The sequence below is a fragment of the Nyctereutes procyonoides genome, unplaced genomic scaffold (assembly GCF_905146905.1).
Source record: "Nyctereutes procyonoides isolate TBG_1078 unplaced genomic scaffold, NYPRO_anot_genome, whole genome shotgun sequence".
Taxonomy (NCBI): domain Eukaryota; kingdom Metazoa; phylum Chordata; class Mammalia; order Carnivora; family Canidae; genus Nyctereutes; species Nyctereutes procyonoides.
Genome location: NW_026575135.1, coordinates 45,798,720 through 45,823,071, shown reverse-complemented (window position 1 = coordinate 45,823,071; position 24,352 = coordinate 45,798,720). Strand labels below are relative to the sequence as shown.

The 24,352-nt window shown below is 39.2% G+C and overlaps 1 pseudogene; it reads right to left on the bottom strand.

Moving 5' to 3' along the window:
• Window positions 1–22,876: 22,876 nt before the first annotated feature.
• On the bottom strand, window positions 22,877–23,776 carry LOC129494605 (brain-specific angiogenesis inhibitor 1-associated protein 2-like; annotated as a pseudogene).
• Between the last annotated feature and the right edge of the window lie 576 nt (window positions 23,777–24,352).

Sequence of the window (24,352 nt, the reverse complement as noted above, 5' to 3'; positions counted from 1 at the left end):
TTGATCTGTTCCACAGTTCTTCTGGTCTCTATTTCATTGAGTTCTGCTCGAATCTTTATTAATTCTCTTCTTCTGCTTGTTGTAGGTTTCATTTGCTGTTCTTTCTCCAGTTCCTTTAGGTGCAAGGTTAGCTTGTGTATTTGATTTTTTTCCAATTTTTTTTGCGGGATGCTTGTATTGCGATGTATTTCCCTCTTTGGACTGCTTTTGCTGTCCCACAGATTTTGAATAGGTGTATCTTCATTTTCATTAGTTTCCATGAAACTTTTTAATTCTTCTCTAATTTCCTGGTTGACCCTTTCATCTTTTAGTAGGATGTTTTTTAGCCTCCACGTGTTTGAGTTTCTTCCATATTTCTTCTTGTGATTAAGACCTGATTTATGACCCAGTATGTGGTCTATTCTGGAGAAAGTCCATGTGCACTTGAGAAGAATGTGTATTCAGGTGTGTTTGGATGTAAAGTTCTATAAATATCTGTGATATCAATCTGGTCCAGTGTGTCATTTAAAGCTCTTGTTTCTTTGGAGATGTTGTGCTTAGAAGATCTGTCATTTGCAGAAAGTGCCATGTTGAAATATCCCAGTATTAGTGTATTAATATGTAAGTATGTCTTTACTTGGTTATTAATGGTTTGATATACTTGGCAGCTCCCACATTAGGGGCATAAATATTCATGTTTGTTAGGTACTCTTGTTGGATAGATCCTTTAAGTATGTTATAGTGTCCCTCTTCATGTCTTACTACAGTCCTTGGGATAAACTTAATTATCTGATATGAGGATTGCTACCCCTGCTTTCTTTTGAGGACCATTTGAATGGTAAATGGTTCTCCAACCTTTCATTTTCAGGCTGAAGGTGTCCTTAGGTCGAAATTGAGTCTCTTGTAGACAGCAAATAGATGGGTCTTGCTTTTTTATCCAGTCTGAAACCCTGCATCTTTTGATGGAATATTAAGCCCATTCATGTTCAGAGTTACTATTGAAAGAGATTAATTTAGTGTCATCATAATACCTATTCAGTCCCTGTTTTTGTGGATTATTTCTTTGGGCTTCCTCTTTCTTTTATAGAGTCCCCCTTAATTAATATTTATTACAGAGCAGGTTTGGTGGTCTCATATTCTTTCAGTTTCTGCCTACCTTGGAAGCTCTTTAACTCTCCTTCTATTTTGAATGAATGCCTTGCTGGATCAAGTATTATTGGCTGCATGTTCTTCTCATTTAGAACCCTGAATATATCCTGCCATTTCTTTCTGGCCTGCCAGGTCTCTGTGGAGAGATCTGCTATTAATCTAATATTTCTTCCCATATAAGTTAGGGATCTCTTGTCTCTTGCTGTCTTAAGGATTTTCTCTTTATCTTTGGAATTTGCAAGTTTCACTATAAAATGTTGAGGTTTTGAATGGTTTTTATTGATTTTAAGGGGGGACCTTTCTATCTCCTGGATCTAAATGCCTGTTTCCTTCCCCAAATTAGGGAAGTTCTCAGCTATGATTTGTTCAAATATACTTTTTGGTCTTCTGTCCCTTCAGCACCCTTTGGATCCTCAATTAAACGTTGATTTTTTCCTTCTGAGGCTGTTTTATTTCCCTTAACCTTTCCTCATTGGATTTTAATTGTTTTTTTTCTTTTTTCCTCAGCTTCCTTCCTTGCCATCAACTTGTCTTCTATGTCACTCACTGTTTCTTCTACCTCATTAACCCTCATCATTAGGACCTCCAGTTTGGATTGCATCTCATTTAATTGATTTTTAATTTCGGCCTGATTAGATCTAAATTCTGCAGTCATGAAGTCTCTTGAATCCTTTATGCTTTTTTCCAGAGCTACCAGTAGCTTTATAATTGTGCTTCTGAATTGGTTTTCTGACATCACATTGTAATCCAAATTCTGTAACTCTGTAAGAGAGTACTGTTTCTGATTCTTTCTTTTGTGGTGAGTTCTTCTTTCTAGTCAATTTGCTCAGTGCAGAGTAGCTAAAAACGAGTTGTACTTGTTAGAAGTGAAAACCATTCTCTCTGTAGTGTTCCAACTGTTCTCCCTTTAAATCTCAGGCCGAATTCATGGTTTTTAGGATGATTTGAAAGTTATCTAGGTAATTTGGTGGGGACAGGTGACTTGGGGACCCTCCTCCTCCACCATCTTTGCAGATTTTATTTTTCTAAGGAATCTCCAGAGATACTTTAAACTCTTAGATTATCAACAACATTTACTAGGCATCTGTGGAGTATAGGAACTGAGCAGTTGCATTTGTGAAGTGTACATTTCAAATACAGCTTCTAACCTATATATTTATAAGGCCTTTTTATTCCATCAAATGTTTGCAAGCATGTGGTGATATGACTGAGGGGATTGAGAAGGGATAACTGAAAGCATCTTTTTCAGAATTGCATGTGAATGGAGAGATATAAAAATAGCTAGCTTTGCTCATCCTAGGAGCACCTCAGCCACTTAGTCATCATCAGCCTTCAGCTAGGAACTTTTGCTATATTTGAACTGTTCTCTACAATAATGACAATGTGTTTGCATTTGTTTATTCAGGTTACCTGGCTTGGTCCCTTCATTGCCAAGAACAGCAACTTTTGAGATATTTTGGTGACAAAAGGGCATTGGCATGAGGGGGTTAGATTCAAACCCAGGTTTCATATATGTCATTCTCTAATTAGTCAAGCCAAACAGTCATTTGGGTGAAAGATATCTCAAACTTGGGTAATAGTATAGCTTAGATATAATTATACATTGATTATATAAGATAAAATAGGATAACACAGGATACTGATTGAGATCTTTTCTTTCCTTATAGAAAACTGAGGAGTGCTGAGATTAGAGAAGTGTATCCTAGAGAACAAAGCTATTAAATTATCCAAACCTGAGTTAAAAGAATACCTAGTACCACACTTAATTCCTGGTGTGAGCAGAATTGAACTTATTTGATGATCTTTGACAAGATCATAAATGAGGGAGCAGAAGAGTCAGGGGACTGATGTTCATGAAGAGAGGAGAATGGAGGAAGGTACTCAACTGGTCCCTTTCCCTTGGTCAAATGGAATTTGGGGTTAATGAGCAAATAAAAACATTCACGAAGTTTGTTAGTATCTGCTCTAAGAGGAGACCATCCTCATTCTTCAGTCGGCAGACACCAAGACCCCTTTGCTGCTCATGTGTCCTGATGCTACTGGAGTAGAAAGAAGAGTGCTGTGGAAAGGTAGACCAAGGATAAGGCCAGGCAGAGTTGCCAGGCTTTTTCTGTGTTTGGTTTATGAGAGGTGTTGAAAATGGATCTTTCCACATTCTAGGCCTCTAGTTTGAGGCAAAAGTGGGAAGAAGAGAAGAAACCCTGTAGCTCAGTGGGGAATCACCACAACAGAGGCCAGAGAGAAAAGCAATGTGATGCTACTGTCTGAGGGTGAGGTGAAAAAGGCAAAATATTATTAATATGGAGGTTTTCTACATAGAATTGAATCAAGAGAGTCTTTTGAAGCTTCCAGCTGCTACCTCATAACTTCACATAACAACTAGATCAGCTGTGATGAAGAACAGAAAGGGGAACACCATTTGTTCCTTTAACCCATGGCAACCTAGGTATATTAGCGTCCCATTGCTATGGTAACAGACTACCACAAACTTAGTGGTTAGGATAATACAAATGATACTTCAAATCAAAAGTTCTAAATTAGTTGTTAAGGTCCTAAAATTATGGTATTAATCGGGTTGATTTCTTCTGGAATCTCCAGGAAAGAATGAAATACTTATTTATTCCAGTGCCTAAAATCTGACATTCCTTGGCTCATGGCTGCATCACTCCAATCTTTGATATCACTAGATGGCCTTTTCCTGACTCTGAAGTTTCCTGAATCCTCTTATAAGGGTATTTATGGTTATATTGAGACCACCCAGATAATCCAGGATAATCTCCTTATCTTGAGATCCTTAACTCAAAATTATTATGTTGAAATTCTAATCACTAGAGATTAGAATTAGTACCTCAGAATGTGATTGTATTTAGAGATATATCCTTTAAAGAGGTAATTAAGTTAAATATAACAAATATAGATCTGAAGGGAGAAACAGCAATAATATAATAATAGTAAGGGACTTCCATGTCCTACTTTTTAAAAAGCTTTTATTTATTTATTCATGAGAGACACACACACACACAGAGAGGCAGAGACATAGGCGGAGGGAGAAGCAAACTCCACGCAGGAAGCCCGATGTGGGACTTGATCCTGGGATTCTAGGATCACGCCCTAAGCCAAAGGCAGATGCTCAACCACTGAACCACCCAGGCGTCCCCCATATCCTACTTTTAACAATACATAGATCATCCAGACAGAAAATCTATAAGGAAACAAGGGTCTTAAACCAAACCTCAGACCATATGGATTTGATGAACATGTGCAGGACATTCCATGCAATAGCAGAAAAGCACATATTTTCAAGTGCACATGAAGCATTCTCTAAGGTAAGTCATATGTTAAGCCACAAAACATAAATATCTTATGTTTCTTAGCAAAGATAAGAAGATTGAATCATGCCATGTTTCTTTTACAACCACAAAGGTGTGAAAGTAGAAATCAATAAAATGAAGAAAACTGGGAAATTCATGAGTGCTTAGAAATTAAACACAATGAACAATCAATTGGTCAAAGAAGAAATAAAAAAAGAAATCAAGACATATTTTGAAACAACTGAAAATGAAAACAAAACAAACCAAATCTTTAGCATCTATGTAGCAGGCATGTAGCAAGCAATCCTAAGAGGATAGTTTATAGCAATAAATACCTACATTAAGAAAAAAGAAAGATCACAAATAACCATTCTAATTTTGTATCTCAAGTAACTAGAAAAAGAAGAGCAAACTATGCTCAAAGTTAGCATAGGAAAGGGAATAACAAAGAGAAGAGCAGAAATAATGAAATGCATACCAGAAAAACAATACAAAAGATCAATGAAACTAAGAGCTACTTTTTTGAAAAGATAAACAAAACTGATAAACCTTTAGTTAGAACTAGCTATGAAAAAAGGGAGAAGACTGAAATAGAGTCAGAAATAAAAGAGGAGATGTTACAATGGACACCACAAAAATACAAAAAGTTATAAGATATTGCTATGAAGAATTGCATGGTAAATTTTTACATGCTAAAAATTACATGCTAAAAATTGAATAACGTAGAATAAATAGATAAATTTCTAGAAACAAGATTGAATCATGAAGAAATAGAAAATTTGAACATATCAATTACTAGTAAGGAGACTAAACCAGTAATCAAAAACGTCCCAAGAAAGAAAACTTCAGGATCAAATGGATAGCTGCACTGGTAAATTCTTTTGACTATTTAAAGAAGAAATAATATCAATTTTTCTTAAATTCTTCCCAAAAACTGAAGAGGAGAGAACACTTCCAAACTAATTTTAGGAGATCAGCATCATCCTAATATTAAAGCCAGATAAGGACACTACAAAAAAAGAAAACTACTGACAAAAGTGTCTGATGAACATAGACAAAAACTCTCAACAAAATACTAGCATACCAAATTCTACAGCACATTAAAAAAATCATATACCATGATCAAGAGAAATTTATCCCTGGAATTTAACTAATTGAATAATACATGAATAAATGGAAATATATCCAGCATTCAAAGATAGAATTAATATTGTAAAATATTCATAGGACCCAAAGCCATCTAAACATTATTTGCAATCCCTATGAAGATTCCAATGGAATTTTTCACAGAAATAGGAAAAACAATCCTAAAGTCTGAAACCATAAAAGACCCTGAATAACCAAAGCAATCCCGAGAAAGAATGAAGCATCACAATTCCTGGTTTCAAACTTCATTACAAAGCTATAATAATCAAAACAGTATTGCATAAAAACACACTTACATTTTTATGCCAGTGGAACAGAATCAAGGCCCATAAATAAACTCACACATTAATGGCCCACTAATATTTGACAAGGAAAGCCAAGAAAATTCAATAAGGGAAGGATGATCTTTTTCATTAATCATATTGGGAAAACTAGATAATGAGCATGAAAAAAATTGAAGACTCCTATCTTACACCACTCTCAAAAATTAACTCAAAATGGATTAAAGATTTGAATTTAAAACCTGAGACTGTAAAACTCCTAGAAAAAAGCATAGCTTCTTGCCATTGGTCTTAGCAAAGAGTTTTCTGGATATGATTCTAAAGTCCAAACAACAAAAGTAAAATAAACAAGTCAAAATTGAAGACTCCTATCTTACACCACTCTCAAAAATTAACTCAAAATGGATTAAAGATTTGAATTTAAAACCTGAGACTGTAAAACTCCTAGAAAAAAGCAGAGCTTCTTGCCATTGGTCTTAGCAAAGAGTTTTCTGGATATGATTCTAAAGTCCAAACAACAAAAGTAAAATAAACAAGTCAAAGATACAGATGCAGTGAAATGCTGGAATACCTGCACCCCAATGTTTATAGCAGCAATGTCCAAATAGCCAAACTGTGGAAGGAGCCTCGGTGTCCATTGAAAGATGAATGGATAAAGAAGCTGTGGTTTATGTATACAATGGAATATTACTCAGCCATTAGAAATGACAAATACCCACCATTTGCTTCGACGTGGATGGAACTGGAAGGTATTATGCTGAGTGAAATAAGTCAATTGGAGAAGGACAAACATTATATGTTATCATTCATTTGGGGAATATAAAAATTAGTGAAAGGGATTAAAGGGGAAAGGAGAGAAAATGAGTGAAAATATCAGTGAAGGTGACAAAACATGAGAGACACCTAACTCTGGGAAAGGAACAAGGGGTAGTGGAAAGAGAGGTGGGCAGGGGGTTGGGGTGACGGGTTGATGGGCACTGAGGGGGGCACTTGGCGGGATGAGCCTTGGGTGTTATGCTATATGTTGGCAAATTGAACTCCAATAAAAAAATTTAAAAAAAATAAACAAGTCAGACTATATCAAACTAAAAAGGTTCTGCACAGGAAAAGAAACAGTCAACAAAATGTAAAGGTGATCTACACTATGGGAGAAAATACTTAAAAATCATCTATCTGATAAGAGTTGATACCCAAAATATGTAAGGAATTCATACAACTTAATAGCAAAGAGCTAAAACAAAACCAAATCTGATTTAAAAATGGGCACAGGATTTGAATATACATTTTTCCAAAGAGGACATTCAAATGGCCAAAGGTACATAAAAAGATCCTTGACATCACCAATTATCAGGTGAATGCAAGTCAAAATCACAATGAAATATCACCTCACATCTGTCAGAATGGCTGTCATCAGAAAGAGGTAAGTTGTGGAGAGGTTGTAGAGAAAAGGGATCCCTATGCAGTGTAAATTGGTACATTTACTGTGGAAAACACTATGGAAGTTTCTCAAAAAATGGAAGATAGAGCTACCAAATGATCCAGCAATCCATCTCTGGGTATATAATTTGAAGAAATGAAATCACAATCTTGGGATCCCTGGATGGCTCAGAAGTTTAGTGTCTGCCTTTAGCCCAGGGCGTGGTCCTGGAGTCTGGGATCGAGTCCCGGGATGGAGTCCCACATCAGGCTCCCCAGATGGAGCCTGCTTCTCTCTCTGCCTGTGTCTCTGCCTCTCTCTCTCTGTGTATCTCTCATGAATAAATAAATAAAATCTTTTAAAAAAAAGAAGAAACCACAATCTTGTAGCACAAGCAGACTAAAACAACTATTTTGTTGTGTTGATGCTTTCACAGATTCATAAATATGTGAAAATTTACCAAGTTGTATACTTTATATACATTCAGCCTATCTTATATCAATTAAACCTTAATGAAGATGTTTGGAATGGAATATAATTTTCCATATTTTTATTACACAGGCATTTGAATTTTCCAAAAACTCTACTGTGAGATTAAACTATTACTCGAGACATTTAGCAACTACCAGTTGAAAGTCAGAAGAATGTAGAATAAGAACAGGAAACAGATCAGAAGTATGTTGTCTGGTGTGAAATGTCATTGTTACAAAGCCAAGTTCTTCAATTTATATTGTGATCTGACTATACAGCCTGAGCTGTTGTCTTCTGGGCCTTTAAACTAAAAACCAGTGGTTTTAAAGATATTTCTTTTAGTGAAGAAAGGAATGTAGCTTTGTACTCTTCGGCCCCTTGAAACAGAACCAATAGAAAATAATAGTAAACATCTGAAAAACTATGTTATAGAAATGGGGAAAAATGACTTTAGAGTAGAAAAATGGTTTCAGTGTGCTGCATCAAGGTCTTTTCTTATTGTACCCTCCTAAGGAAAAGAGTAGATTATCCTTATCTTAAAGTTCTCCAGCTTTTTATGGTTCCTAATGTAGAGGGACACAACAAGGGAATGGAAAGGGCTCTGGCTTGGGCTTCCCACATTTCTGGATATCCTTGACTAATTTACTTGGCCTAAACTGTTATTTACTGCGTGCATGAAAAGAGGAGTTTGCACTATATGACCTCCTCTGCAATTGCCTATTTTAATTATCAATTAACCAATGGTAAAATGAGTTAGGGACTTGGACGTGCTGAAATAAGCCTGTATCTGGTGCTTGAAAGCTTTATTAATAAATGCCCTCCTTCTTCATTCCTCACTCTAGTTTCTCAAGACAGGTTATGTGGTGCTATCCTCATATTATTTACATTTTCAAATGCAGGCCAATTTTGGAAAGCAAAATAAAACTGGATTTGTTTTATGTCCAGTGTATTTAATGGGACTTCTCCCTTTTAATCATTATAAGTTACAGTAGAAAAAATTAAAATGATTCTCATATTGGAGAAGTTGTTCATCCCCATGCAGAATAGATTATTCTAGTCTTCTTTGAACGACTGAAATTATTTTCCTGAGGTAAAATGAAGGACACTCCCAGAGAATTTAACAGGGCTGATTTTAAGACACACTAGTTGCAAAGCTGAGGAGGTAAATCTGAAAACAGGTTTTCAGAGGGAGGATCTTGTTTTCCTTTTCTGACCCCACCATAAGAATGTTTCACTCTCAGCGCTTAGACCAATTTCCTAGCATTCTGTGCCCAAAGGTTTGAAAGAAAATGATAGAGTTCAGGAAGATTCCAAATAAGATAATGAGTCAGATTCTTGAGAAGCACCTTTTAAAAAAAGTGGAATGGAGTGTATGAGAGATGAATGAAATGGATTATCCCTTTTTTGAGTGGAGAGGGTTGGTTGTCTGTTCTATGCACAGCAGGTCTGTGTTGGAATGAGGAGTCAGCCCTCGCCCCTCCCATTTTGCTTCTTGAACCTGACAATAGTGAAGTGGAAGAGGGTCCGTCTTTCCAGAGCTCATGACTGTACACAAGCTGCTTGCCTAATGCAAGAAATGTTTAATAATGCAGCATTGCTGGGGATGACCATACCCCTGGCACGATGCTGGCCTTTTCTTCTGGATACTATCAAGTTCAGTCTATTGTTCATGCACCAAACCTTCTGACATCTATTGTTATAAATGACCCTGCTTTTTTGAAGCTAGTCATCATTTTCATTAGTGGAACAACTTTTCCTCTTAAGGCAGATAGTTCCTTCCTGTTCTTACTTAGAATGGGAGATGGACAGTTTCTAATAACTGCAGCTACATGGTATGGTCATTGCCATTAAGAGATTCAACTTTCAAAATTGTATGAGATGAGACATTGAAAGATCAATTGCCACCAGAAAATTCACTTCTAGACAGACTGCCAAACACAGGCATGACAGCACTAGCAGCAACAATAGACAGAATATGAACAAACTCAAGTGACATTTCAATTCTCAACTTTCTCTCCCATGACGACATTTCCTGTGCATGCACACGTGCATGTGTGTGAGTGTGTCCATGTGTATTTTTGGATGGGCAGGACTGATTAACACGTGAATACTCTGTGTAAATGAGCCTAGACTCTCAGGAGTCTTTACTCATTAAATTGTCTCAACTTATTTGAAGTGGTGCTGTTGTCTGAGGTATATATATATATATATACATATATAGCTGAACAGTGTAGTATGTGGCCTGCTGACTTCAGAACCATTATGTCACACAATTCTGTGGGCAGAGTTATGTTATATTTTGAATGAATTATGCCTCCTGGCTATCTTGATTCCTGCAGCCAATTTGATGCTCTGTTTTTCAAAAGCAGGCCTCTGTATAGAAACATCTGTGTAACCGGTTCTGTGTCTTACTAGAAGCAATTCCAATGTCTGCTTCACTCCCTGTGTTTTTAGCTACGACTGTGCCTGAGCAGTGATCAGCTCTTCCCCAACATCTACTATGATGCACTGTTGTCTTCTGAAACAGTGTATTGATCCACCTTCTAATTAGCATCTGTTTTTGCTCCTGTAACACTAGAGTGGGAAGGGAACTTTGCAATTAAATCCTAGCTGTGTCCGTTACTAATTATGAGGTCATAAACTCTCCATTCTCAATCTTTACTTCTGCACAATGGAAATAATAACGCTAACTTCCTAAGATTATGAGATTAAGTAGGATGTCATGGTGGCTCTGTAATGTGTCAACCTGGCTAAGCTAATTTTCACAGAATTTTCTTCCTTGTCTGTTTCTGGATAGGGTACACCACAAGAAAGATTCTTGAGTGAACTTTGGAGGATAGAAGGGAAGTATTATAATTTAAACCATTTTATGGCTTAAAGATATTGTTGCTTATCTGCTACCTGATTGGTCAGCTCTGTAACTGCTCTCTTCCCTTGGGTCCTCCTTCAGTTTCTCAGATTCTTGATCTAAGTCATATGTTTAGGTCTCTGATGAAGAGCCCAAGATTCTAGATGACATCCTTATTATCAAGATCAGCGGCAATAGCACTGACAATTTCCAGTCTATTTTCAAGGGTTCTAGCATGTCTTGTGCCTTCTAGCTTGTCCATGCTCTCCTTAACTTTACCTCTATTTTCTGCTGTCCACTTTACTTCCTGTGGACTTCAATTTCAGTCTAAGATCTGAAAACCACAGCTTTACAGGGGCTACATAATCAGCTCCTACAGCTACAAAACTTAAATTTCTATAATAAATCTTTTTTAAAAAGTAAACACACACAGAGTTAAATCTTTTAGTGATTTTTTTTTCTGATTCAAATTTAACTGACATAGATACAATATATAAAATGAAAAGTGCCAGGATTATGGAAGGCACTCAATAAAAGGTAGATAGATGGATAGATGGATGGATGGATAGATGGATGGTAGGATGGATGGATGGATGAATGGATGGATGGACACAGACTTACTTGCTTGGGTGAAGATAGAGAAAGTGAGCTAGGAAGAAATGTACTTTTATTGAGCACCTACTACATGTCAAAAACTATGATATGTGCTAAGGATACAGTTGTACAAAAGTCAGACTAGGTCTTTGTTTTTATAACCACTGTAGTTCAGGGATTTTATTTATCTTTGTTGATATCTTGCCTGAATTCCTAATGATGATCATGTAAAGTCTATCTGGCATATAGGTAATGTTACGATTATTAAAGAAGGCAAATGAAATATGCATACACCTAGGCATCACACCTGTCCACAGTCTATTATCAGTAAATGTTTAATGAACAAAAGAGGTCTAGGGCAGGTCCAGTTCTCACAGGAACTTAAGGAAACTGGGCATTCATTCCTCTAGACGATATTGGGTCCAGTAAGGAGCACACTACACTAAATAGATTTTCTATTCCCTTGTTATTAATCCCTTCTACAAGGAATGTTTTGATGAAATAGGAAACTCTAGTAAAGGGTCTGGCTCTTTTTTGCTGACATAAATTTTGAGTAGATAGGCCATTTCCCTGATATATGCTGGTTTGTGATCTTGGGCTCTTTATAATTGTCATGTCTCTAGAGAATGACATTGACTTAGCAATATTTTTGTAATATATTATATATCTTTAATGTATAGGAAATCCAGAGAAAAATATGTTGTAATTAAGGCTATGGCAAAGTTACTGTTTACCAGGGGTTATGCTAAAAATACCTAGCAAAATTATGACATGGACAGCAAATAATCAAAGCTGTCTGGAGTCCTGAGGGTTCCTGCTTGGCCATGTCTTAATCCTTTAGGTTCTGAGTTGCAGACAGATTCAAGAGGTCCTGAGGAAACCCAGGTTGGTTGGACATTTAGGTTGATCCTGGGGAAGATCCAGCAGCTCAAAATGCAAGCGTGTTAATATCACTAACCCATACAGATGAATGAATACACACCAACTAAACTGGTGCTCATTTGTTTGTTTGTTTGTTTGTTTCACTCCAGTCATGTAATTCTGGCTGCTGCCAAAAGGATTTCATGAAGCCTATATTTATAGCAGTAATTCAATGATTTTATGACTTAGGACTTTCCAAAGCTACCCAGAGATTTGTTGCGATTCTCTGACCCCACAATTTGCAGTGCTATACATTAAACATAATGGGACTCTAGTTTAATGTAGACATCTTATCAAGAAAATTGTCTCTTTTAGTCTAAATTTTTTTTCTTTGGGCTTGGACTCCTTTGACATTTTTTCTGGATCTTATTAATGTTGCACACCAGTGTGCTTCATGGTGTCATATACTTGGTTCTCTCTGTTTCTTTTTCTCTCTTTCTGTCTCTCAATCCACTTCTGTGTTCACTTTCTACCTTATATAAACTCTTGGAACTATTCAGCTTACAGCTCCTGATAGAAGCAGTTCTTTGGTTGATTTGTGTTGGGTCACTGTACAAGCAGTTGGGTACTGGACAAAGATTACAAGGGGCCCATATGCAAGTCTCTGGAGTTCTTTCTCTTTGTATCTCCTTCCTCTCAGTACTCTGCTCCTCAAATTCCAACCCCCTTGGCTTTCACTACCTCTGATCTCTTCTTGATTTGATAGTATGTGGCCTATAGTATGAGAGGTTATACTCTGCCTGGGCTATCCCCTCCTTGATCCACACATGCAAGATGCCTCCAGGTGGAAAACTAGTGATTTTGTAGGGCTTGTTATTTCCTTTCTCTCAGCAATCAGTTTGTGGCTGCAGATAATCTAATGTCTGAAAACTTTCATATATTTTGTTGATTTTTTTAGTTGTTTCTGGTGGGATGGTTTGTCAAGTCTGGTACTAGTAACTCAATGAGGTAGAAGCAGAAGCTCTGCCTGCTTTTTGAACTAGGAGTACTCCATATTGCCACCTTCTTAATCTGGGTGCTCTGCATGAGTGTACACACATCCTTCCCAACTTGCTATGGCAAAGGATGGTGTAATTTAGACTTCCTTTAGAGGAAAGAATCACTTCCTAATTAAAGTTCAAATTGAAAACGGCTTCCCTACTTTGAGAAGAAATATGAATGCTGTGATACTTTGACTTCCAATAGATAAACATCATTAGACAGTTTCCTCTTTCCTGGCAGCAGCAGCCAAGAAAGTATGGGTGCTCATTCTTTAACATTTTCATGCCACATGTCATATAAGCTGCATGTCTTTTCATTTGTGCCCCTTTAGTAGATAGGACGCAACATGGAAACCCTTTTATCTAAAGAGACTGGTCTCTGGAAGCCTCTTGCCTTGCTCTAGGGAAAACTATAGGAATAACATTAATGATTCACATTTGTATATCACTTCACAGGTTCTAAATAGTTTCATGTCATTATTTCACTGCATCCTTTTAAGTGGTCTCTGAGGTGGGTACCACAAGTAATATTTTCCAAGTTTACCAAAGAGGAACTAACAATGAAGGATTCCAAAATTCTGATTCAAGTGGTTCCACAATTTTGTCCTGAGTCCGGGAGTAGGGGGTGGGGGAGGGGGGCAGAGAGGGCTAGTTATCATGAGCATAGCTTAAATGATAAGTGCTTAAATTATTGTAAATTAATATAATCCAATTTTGCTGTTTTAACTGTCTTAATTTTTAAAGAAATAACGTAGGGTAATTCAAAAGTGTCTTGCAAATGTGTTTTATTCTCTGTCATACAGTTAACCATGACTTTTCAGGATGTAAAGCCATAAATCAAGCACCACCAGGTGGCAGCTTCAACAAATTGCCAGTATAGCCTTTGGATGGAAATAAATAACTCCTGTGTGCCAACCTTAAAAAACCTTTTTGGTTATAGCACATGATCATAATGGCCAGTTTTGCTGTAAAGGTAAAAAAATAAGGAATGAGGTGAATCTTTTAGGAAACTATGGGTAAATGATGTAGGTGATAACACTGTACTTCCTACCAGATCTCATTCTTTTTTCTTTCTGAATTATTCCCTAACTTCCTAATTTAGGAGTCTGACACTTTAGGAAAAACATTTAATAAATGAGTCAATTAATTCAAAATTTACTGAGTATTCATCATGTGCCAAGCTCCATGCTATACAATGGATATACAAACTGAAAAAGCAGACCTTAGGGCAGACAGATTCTAGCCAGCAGAGAAGAGACAAAAACCTCACTCTTACCCTGTTGTGAGATTTTGCCACTTAGAGGTGATGGAGCTATGTGCAAAGGGAAATTTTGTACGGTTCTCTAAGGAGGATATAATCCCTGGGGTCTGTGGACAGGGAATTGAATCTTCTTGTCAAGTCTATGTTACACAAGGAGAACTTTGAATGCCCTTAGTGGCTGGGAGAGAGTGCTGGCTAAAAGAAGACATAAAGATGAATAACCTGTCTCTGCTCAGAGGAGAGAAATATCCCAATGGCAGAGAATTATAGATCCTCCAATGTGAATGGAAGATTATGATTTTACGATAATGATAATAATAGCAACATTAATATTAGCTACCAATGATGTTATATCTGATATGAGCCAAAGATGTGTCAATCATATACATATCAGGCAGCTGTTATTATGCAGTTTTACAAATAGTAATACTGAGGCTCTTGGACTTTAAGTTATTTTCCCTGGGTCACAGACCTAGTGATTTTGAGCCTGTGTCTATCTGACCCAAAGTCTTTACATTGACCCTCAGCCAGTAATATTAAATAATATTGAGTGACTTTGTGCCTGAGTGATGATATTTTAGTTGATGCTGAGTATGTTACAGACAATTTTCGTTTTCTTTCATTAAAAGTATTTTCTAGTGCACTCAAATCAGTGTGCTTAGAGTTAGTGTAAACCTGCAGAACTGTCTAGAGCAGAAAGTGTTGCCCTTTCTGTGTGAGGGGCTTTTGCCAAAGCTTATGCAATTCCCACAAAGCAACTTTGGCTGCTTGAGTCAAAAGCAGAAGAATTAATTGAGTAAATGTTAGTTTGTGGTAAAATGGAGTAGAAGGAGGAGGTGAGGGTCAGGAGATAGTAGTGGAAGAAAAGAATGGTTATTACACTATATCTTCTCTGTGGCCTTCCTCTTGCTGTGTGGCTGGACCTGGTCCTGAATAAGTAGCTTCAAGTACTGGTTGATATCTTGCCTTGCTCGGTAAATATGTTCAATGGTCAGGGGAAAATGATTATTTTCCATTGCACTGTTATTAGAAATTGAAGTCCCCATATAACAGAAGCAATTTTTTGGTTCTGTTGAGCTGCAGTTTGCTACCTTGTGAAAAATAAAGGCCATGCAATATATAAATCCTGAGTATGACAATTTCAAGCTTTAAACCCGTCAAGGAAAAATTCACATTTTTTTCTATTTAAGGGGATATGAATATATATATTTATTATATTATATGAAATATATATATTTATTATATGAATATATATGTATATGGTTGGATTAAGGGAAATTGGGGAAATGGGAAATTAAAGAAACTTAATTTCCTAATTTATTCTGTCTTGGGCTACATGTACACATACGCATATATACGCACAGTCACAGCTTCCGTTTATCTCAGGACAATGACAGGTGGCTGGTTCAGTTCACTTTACAGAAAGGTTAGAAAAACCTCTTTAGACCCCAATAATTCTTGTCCATTCTGCACTTCTCTCCCAGACCTTGCCTTATTCATTTATGGCATAGCAATGATGCATTGGAAGGCGTCAACCCTCAGGAGCTTGGGGGAAGTACAGCACCAACTCAGGCCTTGTATTTCAACTCAAGTTAAGGTTAGTATTTGTGCATAGGCTGATTTTATTTATGCCTCAGGCCTCCAGGCCTGTACTCATTTGTGTGGCAAGTGAGAGCAATTCCCTTCAAGCAGAATCTAACCTTAAGGAATTGTGGTCTTGTGAAAGTCTAAGTTAGGCTTAAGGGAAGCACAGGGAAGGGAACTTAGCCTAGGGAATGAATGAAGGATTCATAAAGGGAGAGATTGATGTCCACCTGGCCTGAGAGTGAGTCATGTCTAATTTCTTCTTGCATTCTTACTTATCTTGCAACAAATATTTAGCATTAGAGAATATGGCAACAAGTTAGAATGCTCCCCACCATCAAGGCATTATAGTCTAAAAGAGGAGATGAACTTGCAAAAAACCATTTAGGTATCATAAGATGATTGCTATATGTGGGACCACACAGAAATGTATAAAACATACAGGGAAGGAGTCATCCATCCATTCTTTTTGCCAAAACCCTTGACATGCATTTCCATGAGTACTTCCTCTCCCTTGCCACTTTTTACTGTTTCACAAACTCATTCAATTCCTTCCATTCCCATAACAGTATCTTATTTTAGGAAGCCCCTATCTCCCATCTGGATACCCTCGGCAGGCTCCTTACAGGTCTCCTTATCTTTCATTGCCTGCTGCATGTCTTTCTCTGTATGTAATCTTTCAGTGGTTCTTCAATGACTTCAGGAAGATGTCCAAGGAAACTCTGGCTGGGATCACTTCCTAGGTTGTCTTTCATTAATCACATCAATGTTTATTGACCACCTATCCATAGTGCTAGCAGAAGTTTTGGCATCTGGTGGAGATATTCACCAAGTAAAGCTCAGTTACCATATCTATCAAATAAGTTCAGAACTTTCTCTAGTGGCTGTTTGTTGGGAGAATAAAATGGGTACCTGTGAGAAACCTTTAATATGATGGAAGTGTACAGGTAAGGGCTTACTATAGCATATCTTGGGATGCATGAGAGTCTCATTGCCCCCCAGGTACAGGAAAGGAGAATCTAATACCTTTAAATTAACTTGTGTTTCTAGTGGTTACTCCTAAGGCAGCTTACTATAGTGATTAGGAAGATCTAAAAAAAAAAAAAAAAAAAAAAAAAAAAGGAAGATCTGAGTTTAATTCCTGGATTTGCCCTTTATTAGCCCTATAACCTTGATCAAGTTGTTTTGCTTCCCTAATCCCAAGTTTCAAGCATCTGTAAAACTATAATAATTATAATATCTACAGTCTTTAGTGAGGATTACATGAGAAAATGCAGGGAAAGCTTATAGCTCAGTGCCTGGCATATAATAAATGCTCAATAAATGTCAGCTACTAATTCCCTTTCTGAAACGAAGGCATTTCATGGGGCCAGTGCACACTCAAGAGTGTGAAAAGTGTTTCTGTAATTTTGTGAATTTACTGTGCTTATTTTTATCAGTAGATCTGTGGCTATTTTCCTTCCTTTTTCTCTCCAGTAATTTCTGACTCCAAAATCCTTCATTTCTGTTTAAAGTATGTTAAGTTTTTAAGTACAGAGGCTCTGAAATACAGGGAACTCATTTCAGAGATGAAAAAAATGTCCATTTGTGAAAATCAAATTTGCAAAGACTAAGTCTGTTAGCTGAGCAGTTTGCACACAGGCTGGGCCCAGGCATGGGCTGTCAAAACCAGTCCCACTGTATGAATGAATGCGACAGAGCAAAGGTTCACAATTTGCAAAGTTGCAAGCCTCTTTCTCATGGAAGACACATGAAAAATGCTGACTTCTTGGACAGAGAAAGCATGTTATTTCCTTTGTAATATATAATATGCATAATATATATGTATAATATATAACATATTACTCCCTTTTGGGCCTTATCAAAAAGACCATATTTTAAAAAAAGATTTAAATTTTCCCCAATCCAAATTGGGGTTGTGTCTAAGTTAATGGCATCCAGGGAAAGATGTATGGCTGATCCCATTTTGAAAGTGCTCTCCAGAGACTGTTCGGAAACTCCTGCCTGAAGACAGAGACAAATCTCCTGAGATCCTTCAAGCAAAAGGAAACATATTTTATTTACAATGTTACTAATAAATCCTTCCTACTGCATGTTAAGTTCCCTCTCTTTAGGTAGGCACTAGGAAATCTCATAGGGGGAGTGCAGGTATGGTGTCACTGACTATGCCTGTCTGGGAGACTCCAGAGCAGTATGTCTGGGGCCTAAATGAACGCAAAGCATTCTCAGATCAGTATGACCTGCCATGGCTTTTCTGTTTTCCTCAACCATTTTTATTTCTTTACCCAGTTAAAAGAAATACATTTCATAACTAATACACAGCAAACACCTGATGGATATAATTTTCTACCTTCTTTTTTCTTACCTCTTTCCTCATCCATCCCTCTTGCTTCTTGTGTGTCTCAATGGCTTTTTTTTCTCTTCTATGTCTTTTCTTGCATCTTTTTCTTTTCAACCAGTTTTATTCTTCTCTGTATTTATCTTTTTTTTCTTCCTTACTTTTTTCTTTTTTTCTTATCCCAGTTATAGGCATTCATTGAGGGTGGAGGAGATCTATTTTTTAAAGATTAAACAGAATGGCTCTCATTTTCCAGGTTGTATCTGTCTAGTATCAGAGAATGTTGGTCCCTTCTACTGTTTGCTGACTTTAAAGAATATTGACCATAGTTTTAGGGTGATTCTGGTAATAATTACACCTTACTTTTTTGTTTATTTGCTTCCTTTCATAAAGTCCTTCTCTTTTGTTTAATTTTTATATACTGTGGGACTCCAGAGACAATATTAAATGTGTGTAGATTTTAGCAATCTTTCAGATCTGATGACATTAGTTTTGTTCAGGCCATGAGACCTGACAACCAGGGCATGGATGCAGTTCAGTTGCATGAACTGACTGGCTCTTGTATGCCAAATACTGCATACCTAGAGACAAAGAAGCAGGCTTTGCCTCTTAGGAACTCCCAGTCTATCACAGAGTAGTTCAATGCAAAGTGCTGTGTTAAACAACTGGTATAAGCAAAGTACTATCAGAACATTAAGGAAAGATTGATTTTTTTTCTTTTTGGATGGGAAATGAAGATAAAGGTCTTTAAAGAATAAACAGAATTTCTAAATGTTGTGAAGGGAAGGGCACTTATGCAGAGGGAACAGTTTGTACAAAGGAACAAAATCATAAAAATACATGGTGTATTTTTGCCATTAGTTAGTAGACCATCGCAAAAATGGTGAGTGCTGATAGGAGATATGAAAGATGAGTCCAAGATATTTTGCTGTAATGATTGTGAAGGTTCCAGGTGATAGAATTTAGACTTTGTTATAGGCAATATGTTGTAGGGCAAGTCTGGTGAGATCCCTACAGAAGGCCCTGAATCATATATCACTCCATGTTATAACAATTTCCCTTATTAAACAATGGGGAATAGTACTATATTTTGACTTTTTTCCTAAGTGAGATTTGTCAAACTGTTTTGTGTCTGTTCATGTAAGATATCTGCATTTTTTTTGCCCAAGGGAAAATAAGAACATTTCAAATCCTCTTCTCTTAGGGAGTTTTGGTCCTTGCCAGAGACCAGTGAAACTTAGCCCCAGGGACTAGTTCTGATCATAAAGTCTATGTTTTTCAATATCTGATCTATGTTAGCCTGCAAGTGTTCAGGGGAAAGATGGACACTTGAATTTTTTCGACTTTAGGCAAAAGGCTGAAAGCTATTTGGGGAATACTCATTATACATCAGACATTGCGTTTAATAAGAAATGAAAAGGCTTGGATACATTTGTTTACTCGTTACTATGCTTTGATATCCTGCTATAGCTGTTTCATTACAATAAAAAGAATCACAATTTCGGTCTATTTCAAGAGCAGACTCTTAGCAGTTTGGGGAGAGTCTGGCCATTGAATTAGAGGGAGTCTTAGAGAAGGAGTTGGCTGAAGGTAGGAGGCCTAGTAAGATGCAGGGACTGTGTACAAGGCAAGGGATAGGTGGAGGGCAGAAGAGGAGGAACAGAGGGGTTTCAAAATATTTTATGAGATCAAATTGATAACAGGCATTCATTAGAAATGGAGGATGAAGGAGAAAGAAGACTCATAAGATGGAAAATTGCAGATTTTGAGAATAAGTCAATGCTCTTATTCAATAGTCTGGAAAACTCAGGAGGGTGAAAAAGTGGCAGATGAGGAAGACCCCATCTGGTTTGGGGTATGTTAGGAATAGGGGACCTGGGGTGTAACCGAACAGAGATTTTTAGTAGACAAATGGAAGTTTGAATCGGGCACTCAGAAGAGCAGTTAGATGTGGAGAAAGATTTTGGAGCAATTAGTATCCATACAATAAAATGGAAAAATAATACATAGAAAATGGGATTCTTGATGTAGGCCCTGAGTCTATAATTAGTTGCCTGGCTGAAATTAGACAGGCTGACAGTTGACCTTTCTAGACTTCAATGCCTTTTTTAATGCAGTCTCCAAGTTCCCTTCTGGAAACTGTTGATCAGTTCAAAGCAGTGCTGGTTGGTGAATCCTCTGCTGGCTTCACGTCCTGCCTTGTGATTTGTGTAATGGACTCAAGGAGGACAGAGACCAGGAAACCCAGGATGCAGTTTGTAGGCTAACTTCTTTGTGACAGCTCTAATGGATCTTGCTGTTTGGAAAACCGTTTATTACACTGGAAAATTACTTCAAACTTCAGTTCTAAAATCTCTCATATATTTAAGAAAAGAAGAAAATAAAATAACTTGCACTAAAAATAAAAAAAAAATCATCAACAAAATAATCTACCCCAAAACCTGTAGTTCATATTTTAAAAGTAGTTCCAGTTCCTTTGGTTCAACATAAGTGTGTGAGGATTGAGAGGTTGTTCACATGTTTGGCCTAGTGGAGTTATAAAAAAAACAAAATCAAAAAACAATACAAAACACTGAATTCCTTTTTCAACACTTGGCCTTAGTGACTGCCAATCTCCAGTTCCTCAAGGAGAGCTTTATTTTCCACTGGAAACAAACCTCTGCAGTTGGTAGGTGTGGATTAAGTGTGTGATTGATGCCTCTGCTTTCCACTCTCAGCTGCAGAGATCAGATTGGCCTAAAGCAGATCTCACTTAATGCTGGGCAAACCTCATGAATCATTAGAGATGCAACTTTAGCCACTTAATAGTGAAAGGAGCAGCATATTGGTAAAATGGTGAGGGAAGTGTTGTCAAACTGTATGTCACTAGGGAAGCAAATCTTGAGAAGTCTTCTCCTCCCCCCTCCCCCCGCCAAAAAAAAATTACCTGTGAAAGAAGAAACAGGAAGGGAGAGAAAATGCTATTTAAAATTCAACTTCTATCTAAAGAAAATGAATCTTGTCCAACTTTTGGTGCTAAAAGAATAGATGATCTGTGTATCTGGAAAGGCTTGAAATCTATTAAGATAGACCTAAGTGGACAGTTTGTCAGGGTATCAGTTGATCTCAATACTGGTACATAAGCATCACCTGGAGTGCTTTATAAGTATGATGAGGCCCAGGTCTTGCTCAGAAATACTGTTATTCTGATTTTATATATATGGGTGAAGCTGCAGTGGCTTTACTCAGGCAACCAGAACAGGGATATTCCAATCTTACTTGGAATAATGATTTTTTGGGGGGTTCTTGTTAAGAAAGAAGTTTCCTTGGGGTGCCTGGGTGGCTTAGTTGTTAAGCATTTGTCTGCTTTTGGCTCAGGTCATGATCCCAGGGTCCTGGGCATCCTAGTCAATGAAGAGCCTGCTTCTGCTTCTCCCTTTGCTGCTCTCCCTGCCTGTGCCCTCTCTCTCCCAAATAAATAAATAAAATCTTTTAAAAAATAAAAGAAAGGAGCATTGTATGTACAACTTGATTTAGTAGAGGAGACATGCAGGGATCCACATTTTATTTCATGTATTATTTTAATTAATTAATTTATTTATTTAAGAGAGAGCAAGAGAGGGATGCCTGGGTGGTTCACTGGTGGTTGAGTGTCTGTCTTTAGCTCAGGTTGTGATCCCAGGGTCCTGGGATAGAGTCCCACATTGGGCTCCCTGCGGGGACCTTGCTCTCCCTCTGCCTATGTCTCTGCCTGTCTCTCTGTGTCTCTCATTAATAAATAAAAGAGAGCCAGAGAGAGAGAGAGAGAGAGAATAAGAGAGAGAGAATGAGTGGGGAAGGGACATAGGGAGAAGCAGACTCCCTGCTGAGCAGGGAGCCTGACAAGGAACTCAATCCCAGGACCTGAGATCATGACCTAAGCCAAAGGCAGGTGTTTAACTTAGTGAGCCACTCAGGTGCCCATAGGGATCCACATTTTAAATAAACATCCAGGTCACTCTGATGCAGATGGTTCAGGAATGACATTTGACTAACACTGGGATTATGAATTTTGTTCAATGTTGGGGACATCCTAGGATGGAGAAGAGGAATGAGGAGGAAGCTAGATGGTAAGAAGTGGGTTGCAATGTGGGATGGTGTAATAAGTGAATTACTATCCTTGTAGTGGCATGAACAATAAACCATTTTAGATGAGAGGAGCTTGATCAAATACTACTAATAAAAGGAATTATAGCTAACATTTGTTGCATGTTTAAGAGAGCATTAGGCACTATTCAAAAACACTTTGCATACATTAACTTATATAATCCTTATAAATATCTTAAGATCATAAGGTAGATACACTTACTTATTTCTGTTTTACAGATGAGGAAATGGAGATACAGGGAGGTTAAGTATTTGCCCAAAGTCACACAGTAGAAAATGGCTGTGAGACATTGTCTAAATGGAGCCAGAATAAAGAACCCAGGAAGCCTGACTCCAGAGTCTGTGCTTTTACTCACTCCGCTACATGGCTCTATGTTGTAGCACGTGGTGGTTAATTTTATGTGTCAACTTAGGCCATGATACCCAGATGTTTGGTCAAAAACTAATCTGGATGTTGCTGTAAAGGTCCTTTTAGGATGGAATTAACATTTCAGTCAGTAGACTTTCCGCCAAGGAGCTGGAGCGCGGCAGGGTCTTGTTCTCGGTGGCGGTAGCTGCGCAACGGGAGCGTGTCGGAGCCGGAGTCGCTCAGCTTGCCCTGTGGCTGGAGGAGACGAGGCCTGGGGCTGGGCGGCGTCGCGCTCGGCCCAGGGGCTGTAGTCCTCGCCATCTGGGCGCGAGATGCCGTTCAGGACCAGCGTGCGCTCCTGGGCTGACAGCCGCCCCACAAACGGGGCCAGCGCGGGGGGCACCTGCAAGGGCTCGGCCCCGGGGATGGGGTCTGAGATGACCCGGCTGCACTTGGAGGCCGACAGGGCGCTGGGGAGCACGGAGCCGCCGCTGCTGGCCCTCCGCTGCATCAGCTGCACCGCGCGGGCTGGGACCTGGGGGTGTGCGGGCTGCTGCCGCCGCCGCAGCTTCGGTGCCAGCGGCCCCTTGCCCTTGGGGTGGTAGGCGGCGGGGTTCTTGGCCACCGCGCGCTGCTTCTCCACCGGGAAGCAGAACCTCCTCCTCTGCTCGGTCAGCGCCGTCCAGTCGCCGTCCGACACGTAGTTCTCGGCTCACCCTGCTTGTTGCTGACCGCGTCCATGTGCTGCGGCTCCTTGTCCCAGCACTTCTGCGGGGTCTTGCTCCCCTGGCTCTTCTTGCGGAGTTTCTTCAGCTTGGCCTGGCACTTGTCCAGCGCGTCACCCTTGCTCCTTCGCTCCGGCTGGTATTTCTTCAACTCGGCACTCGGGTACCTGGAGTCCAGCTCCACCTTCTGCTCTAGCTGCGTGAGCAGCTCGTCGTGGAACGACTTGAGCATCTCTTCCAGCTGATTCTGAATCTGCCGGTGGCCTTCCGCCATCGAAAGAGGACGTCTCCGAGGTCCCTGGAGCGGCGCTCCAGCTCCTGGCGGCCGGCCTGCAGCGCAACGGCCACATGCGAGCGAAAGCCAACTTCTCCCACGCGGCCGGAGACAGCAGCACCCTGCTGAGCTTCAAGGAGGGAGACCTCATCACCCCGCTGGTGCCCGAGGCCCGGGACGGCTGGCACTACGGCGAGGGCGAGAAGACCAAAACGCGGGGCTGGTTTCCCTTCTCCTACACTCGGGCTCTGGACGGCGACGGTGGCGACAGGTTGCACATGAGCCTGCAGCAGGGACAGAGCAGCTGCACCGGGAGCCTCCTGGACAAGGGGGACCCAGCCCTCCCACCCCCGACTACCGCACGTCGTCCCGCGCGCTCCCTGCCCAGACAGCCGGTACCTTCAAGCAGAGGCCCTACAGCGTGGCTGTGCCTGGCTTCTCCCGGGGTCAGCGGCACGCTGGTGGCCACAGTGTGGGGACGCTGCCCACGGGCAGCCGCTGCTCAGAAGCCCCCCACCTGTCTGGCCTCCATCAGTTCCCACCTCTGCGCTCGTTGGCTTGTTCTCGGGTTCTTTGTCTTCCTCACTTGCCCTGTCCTG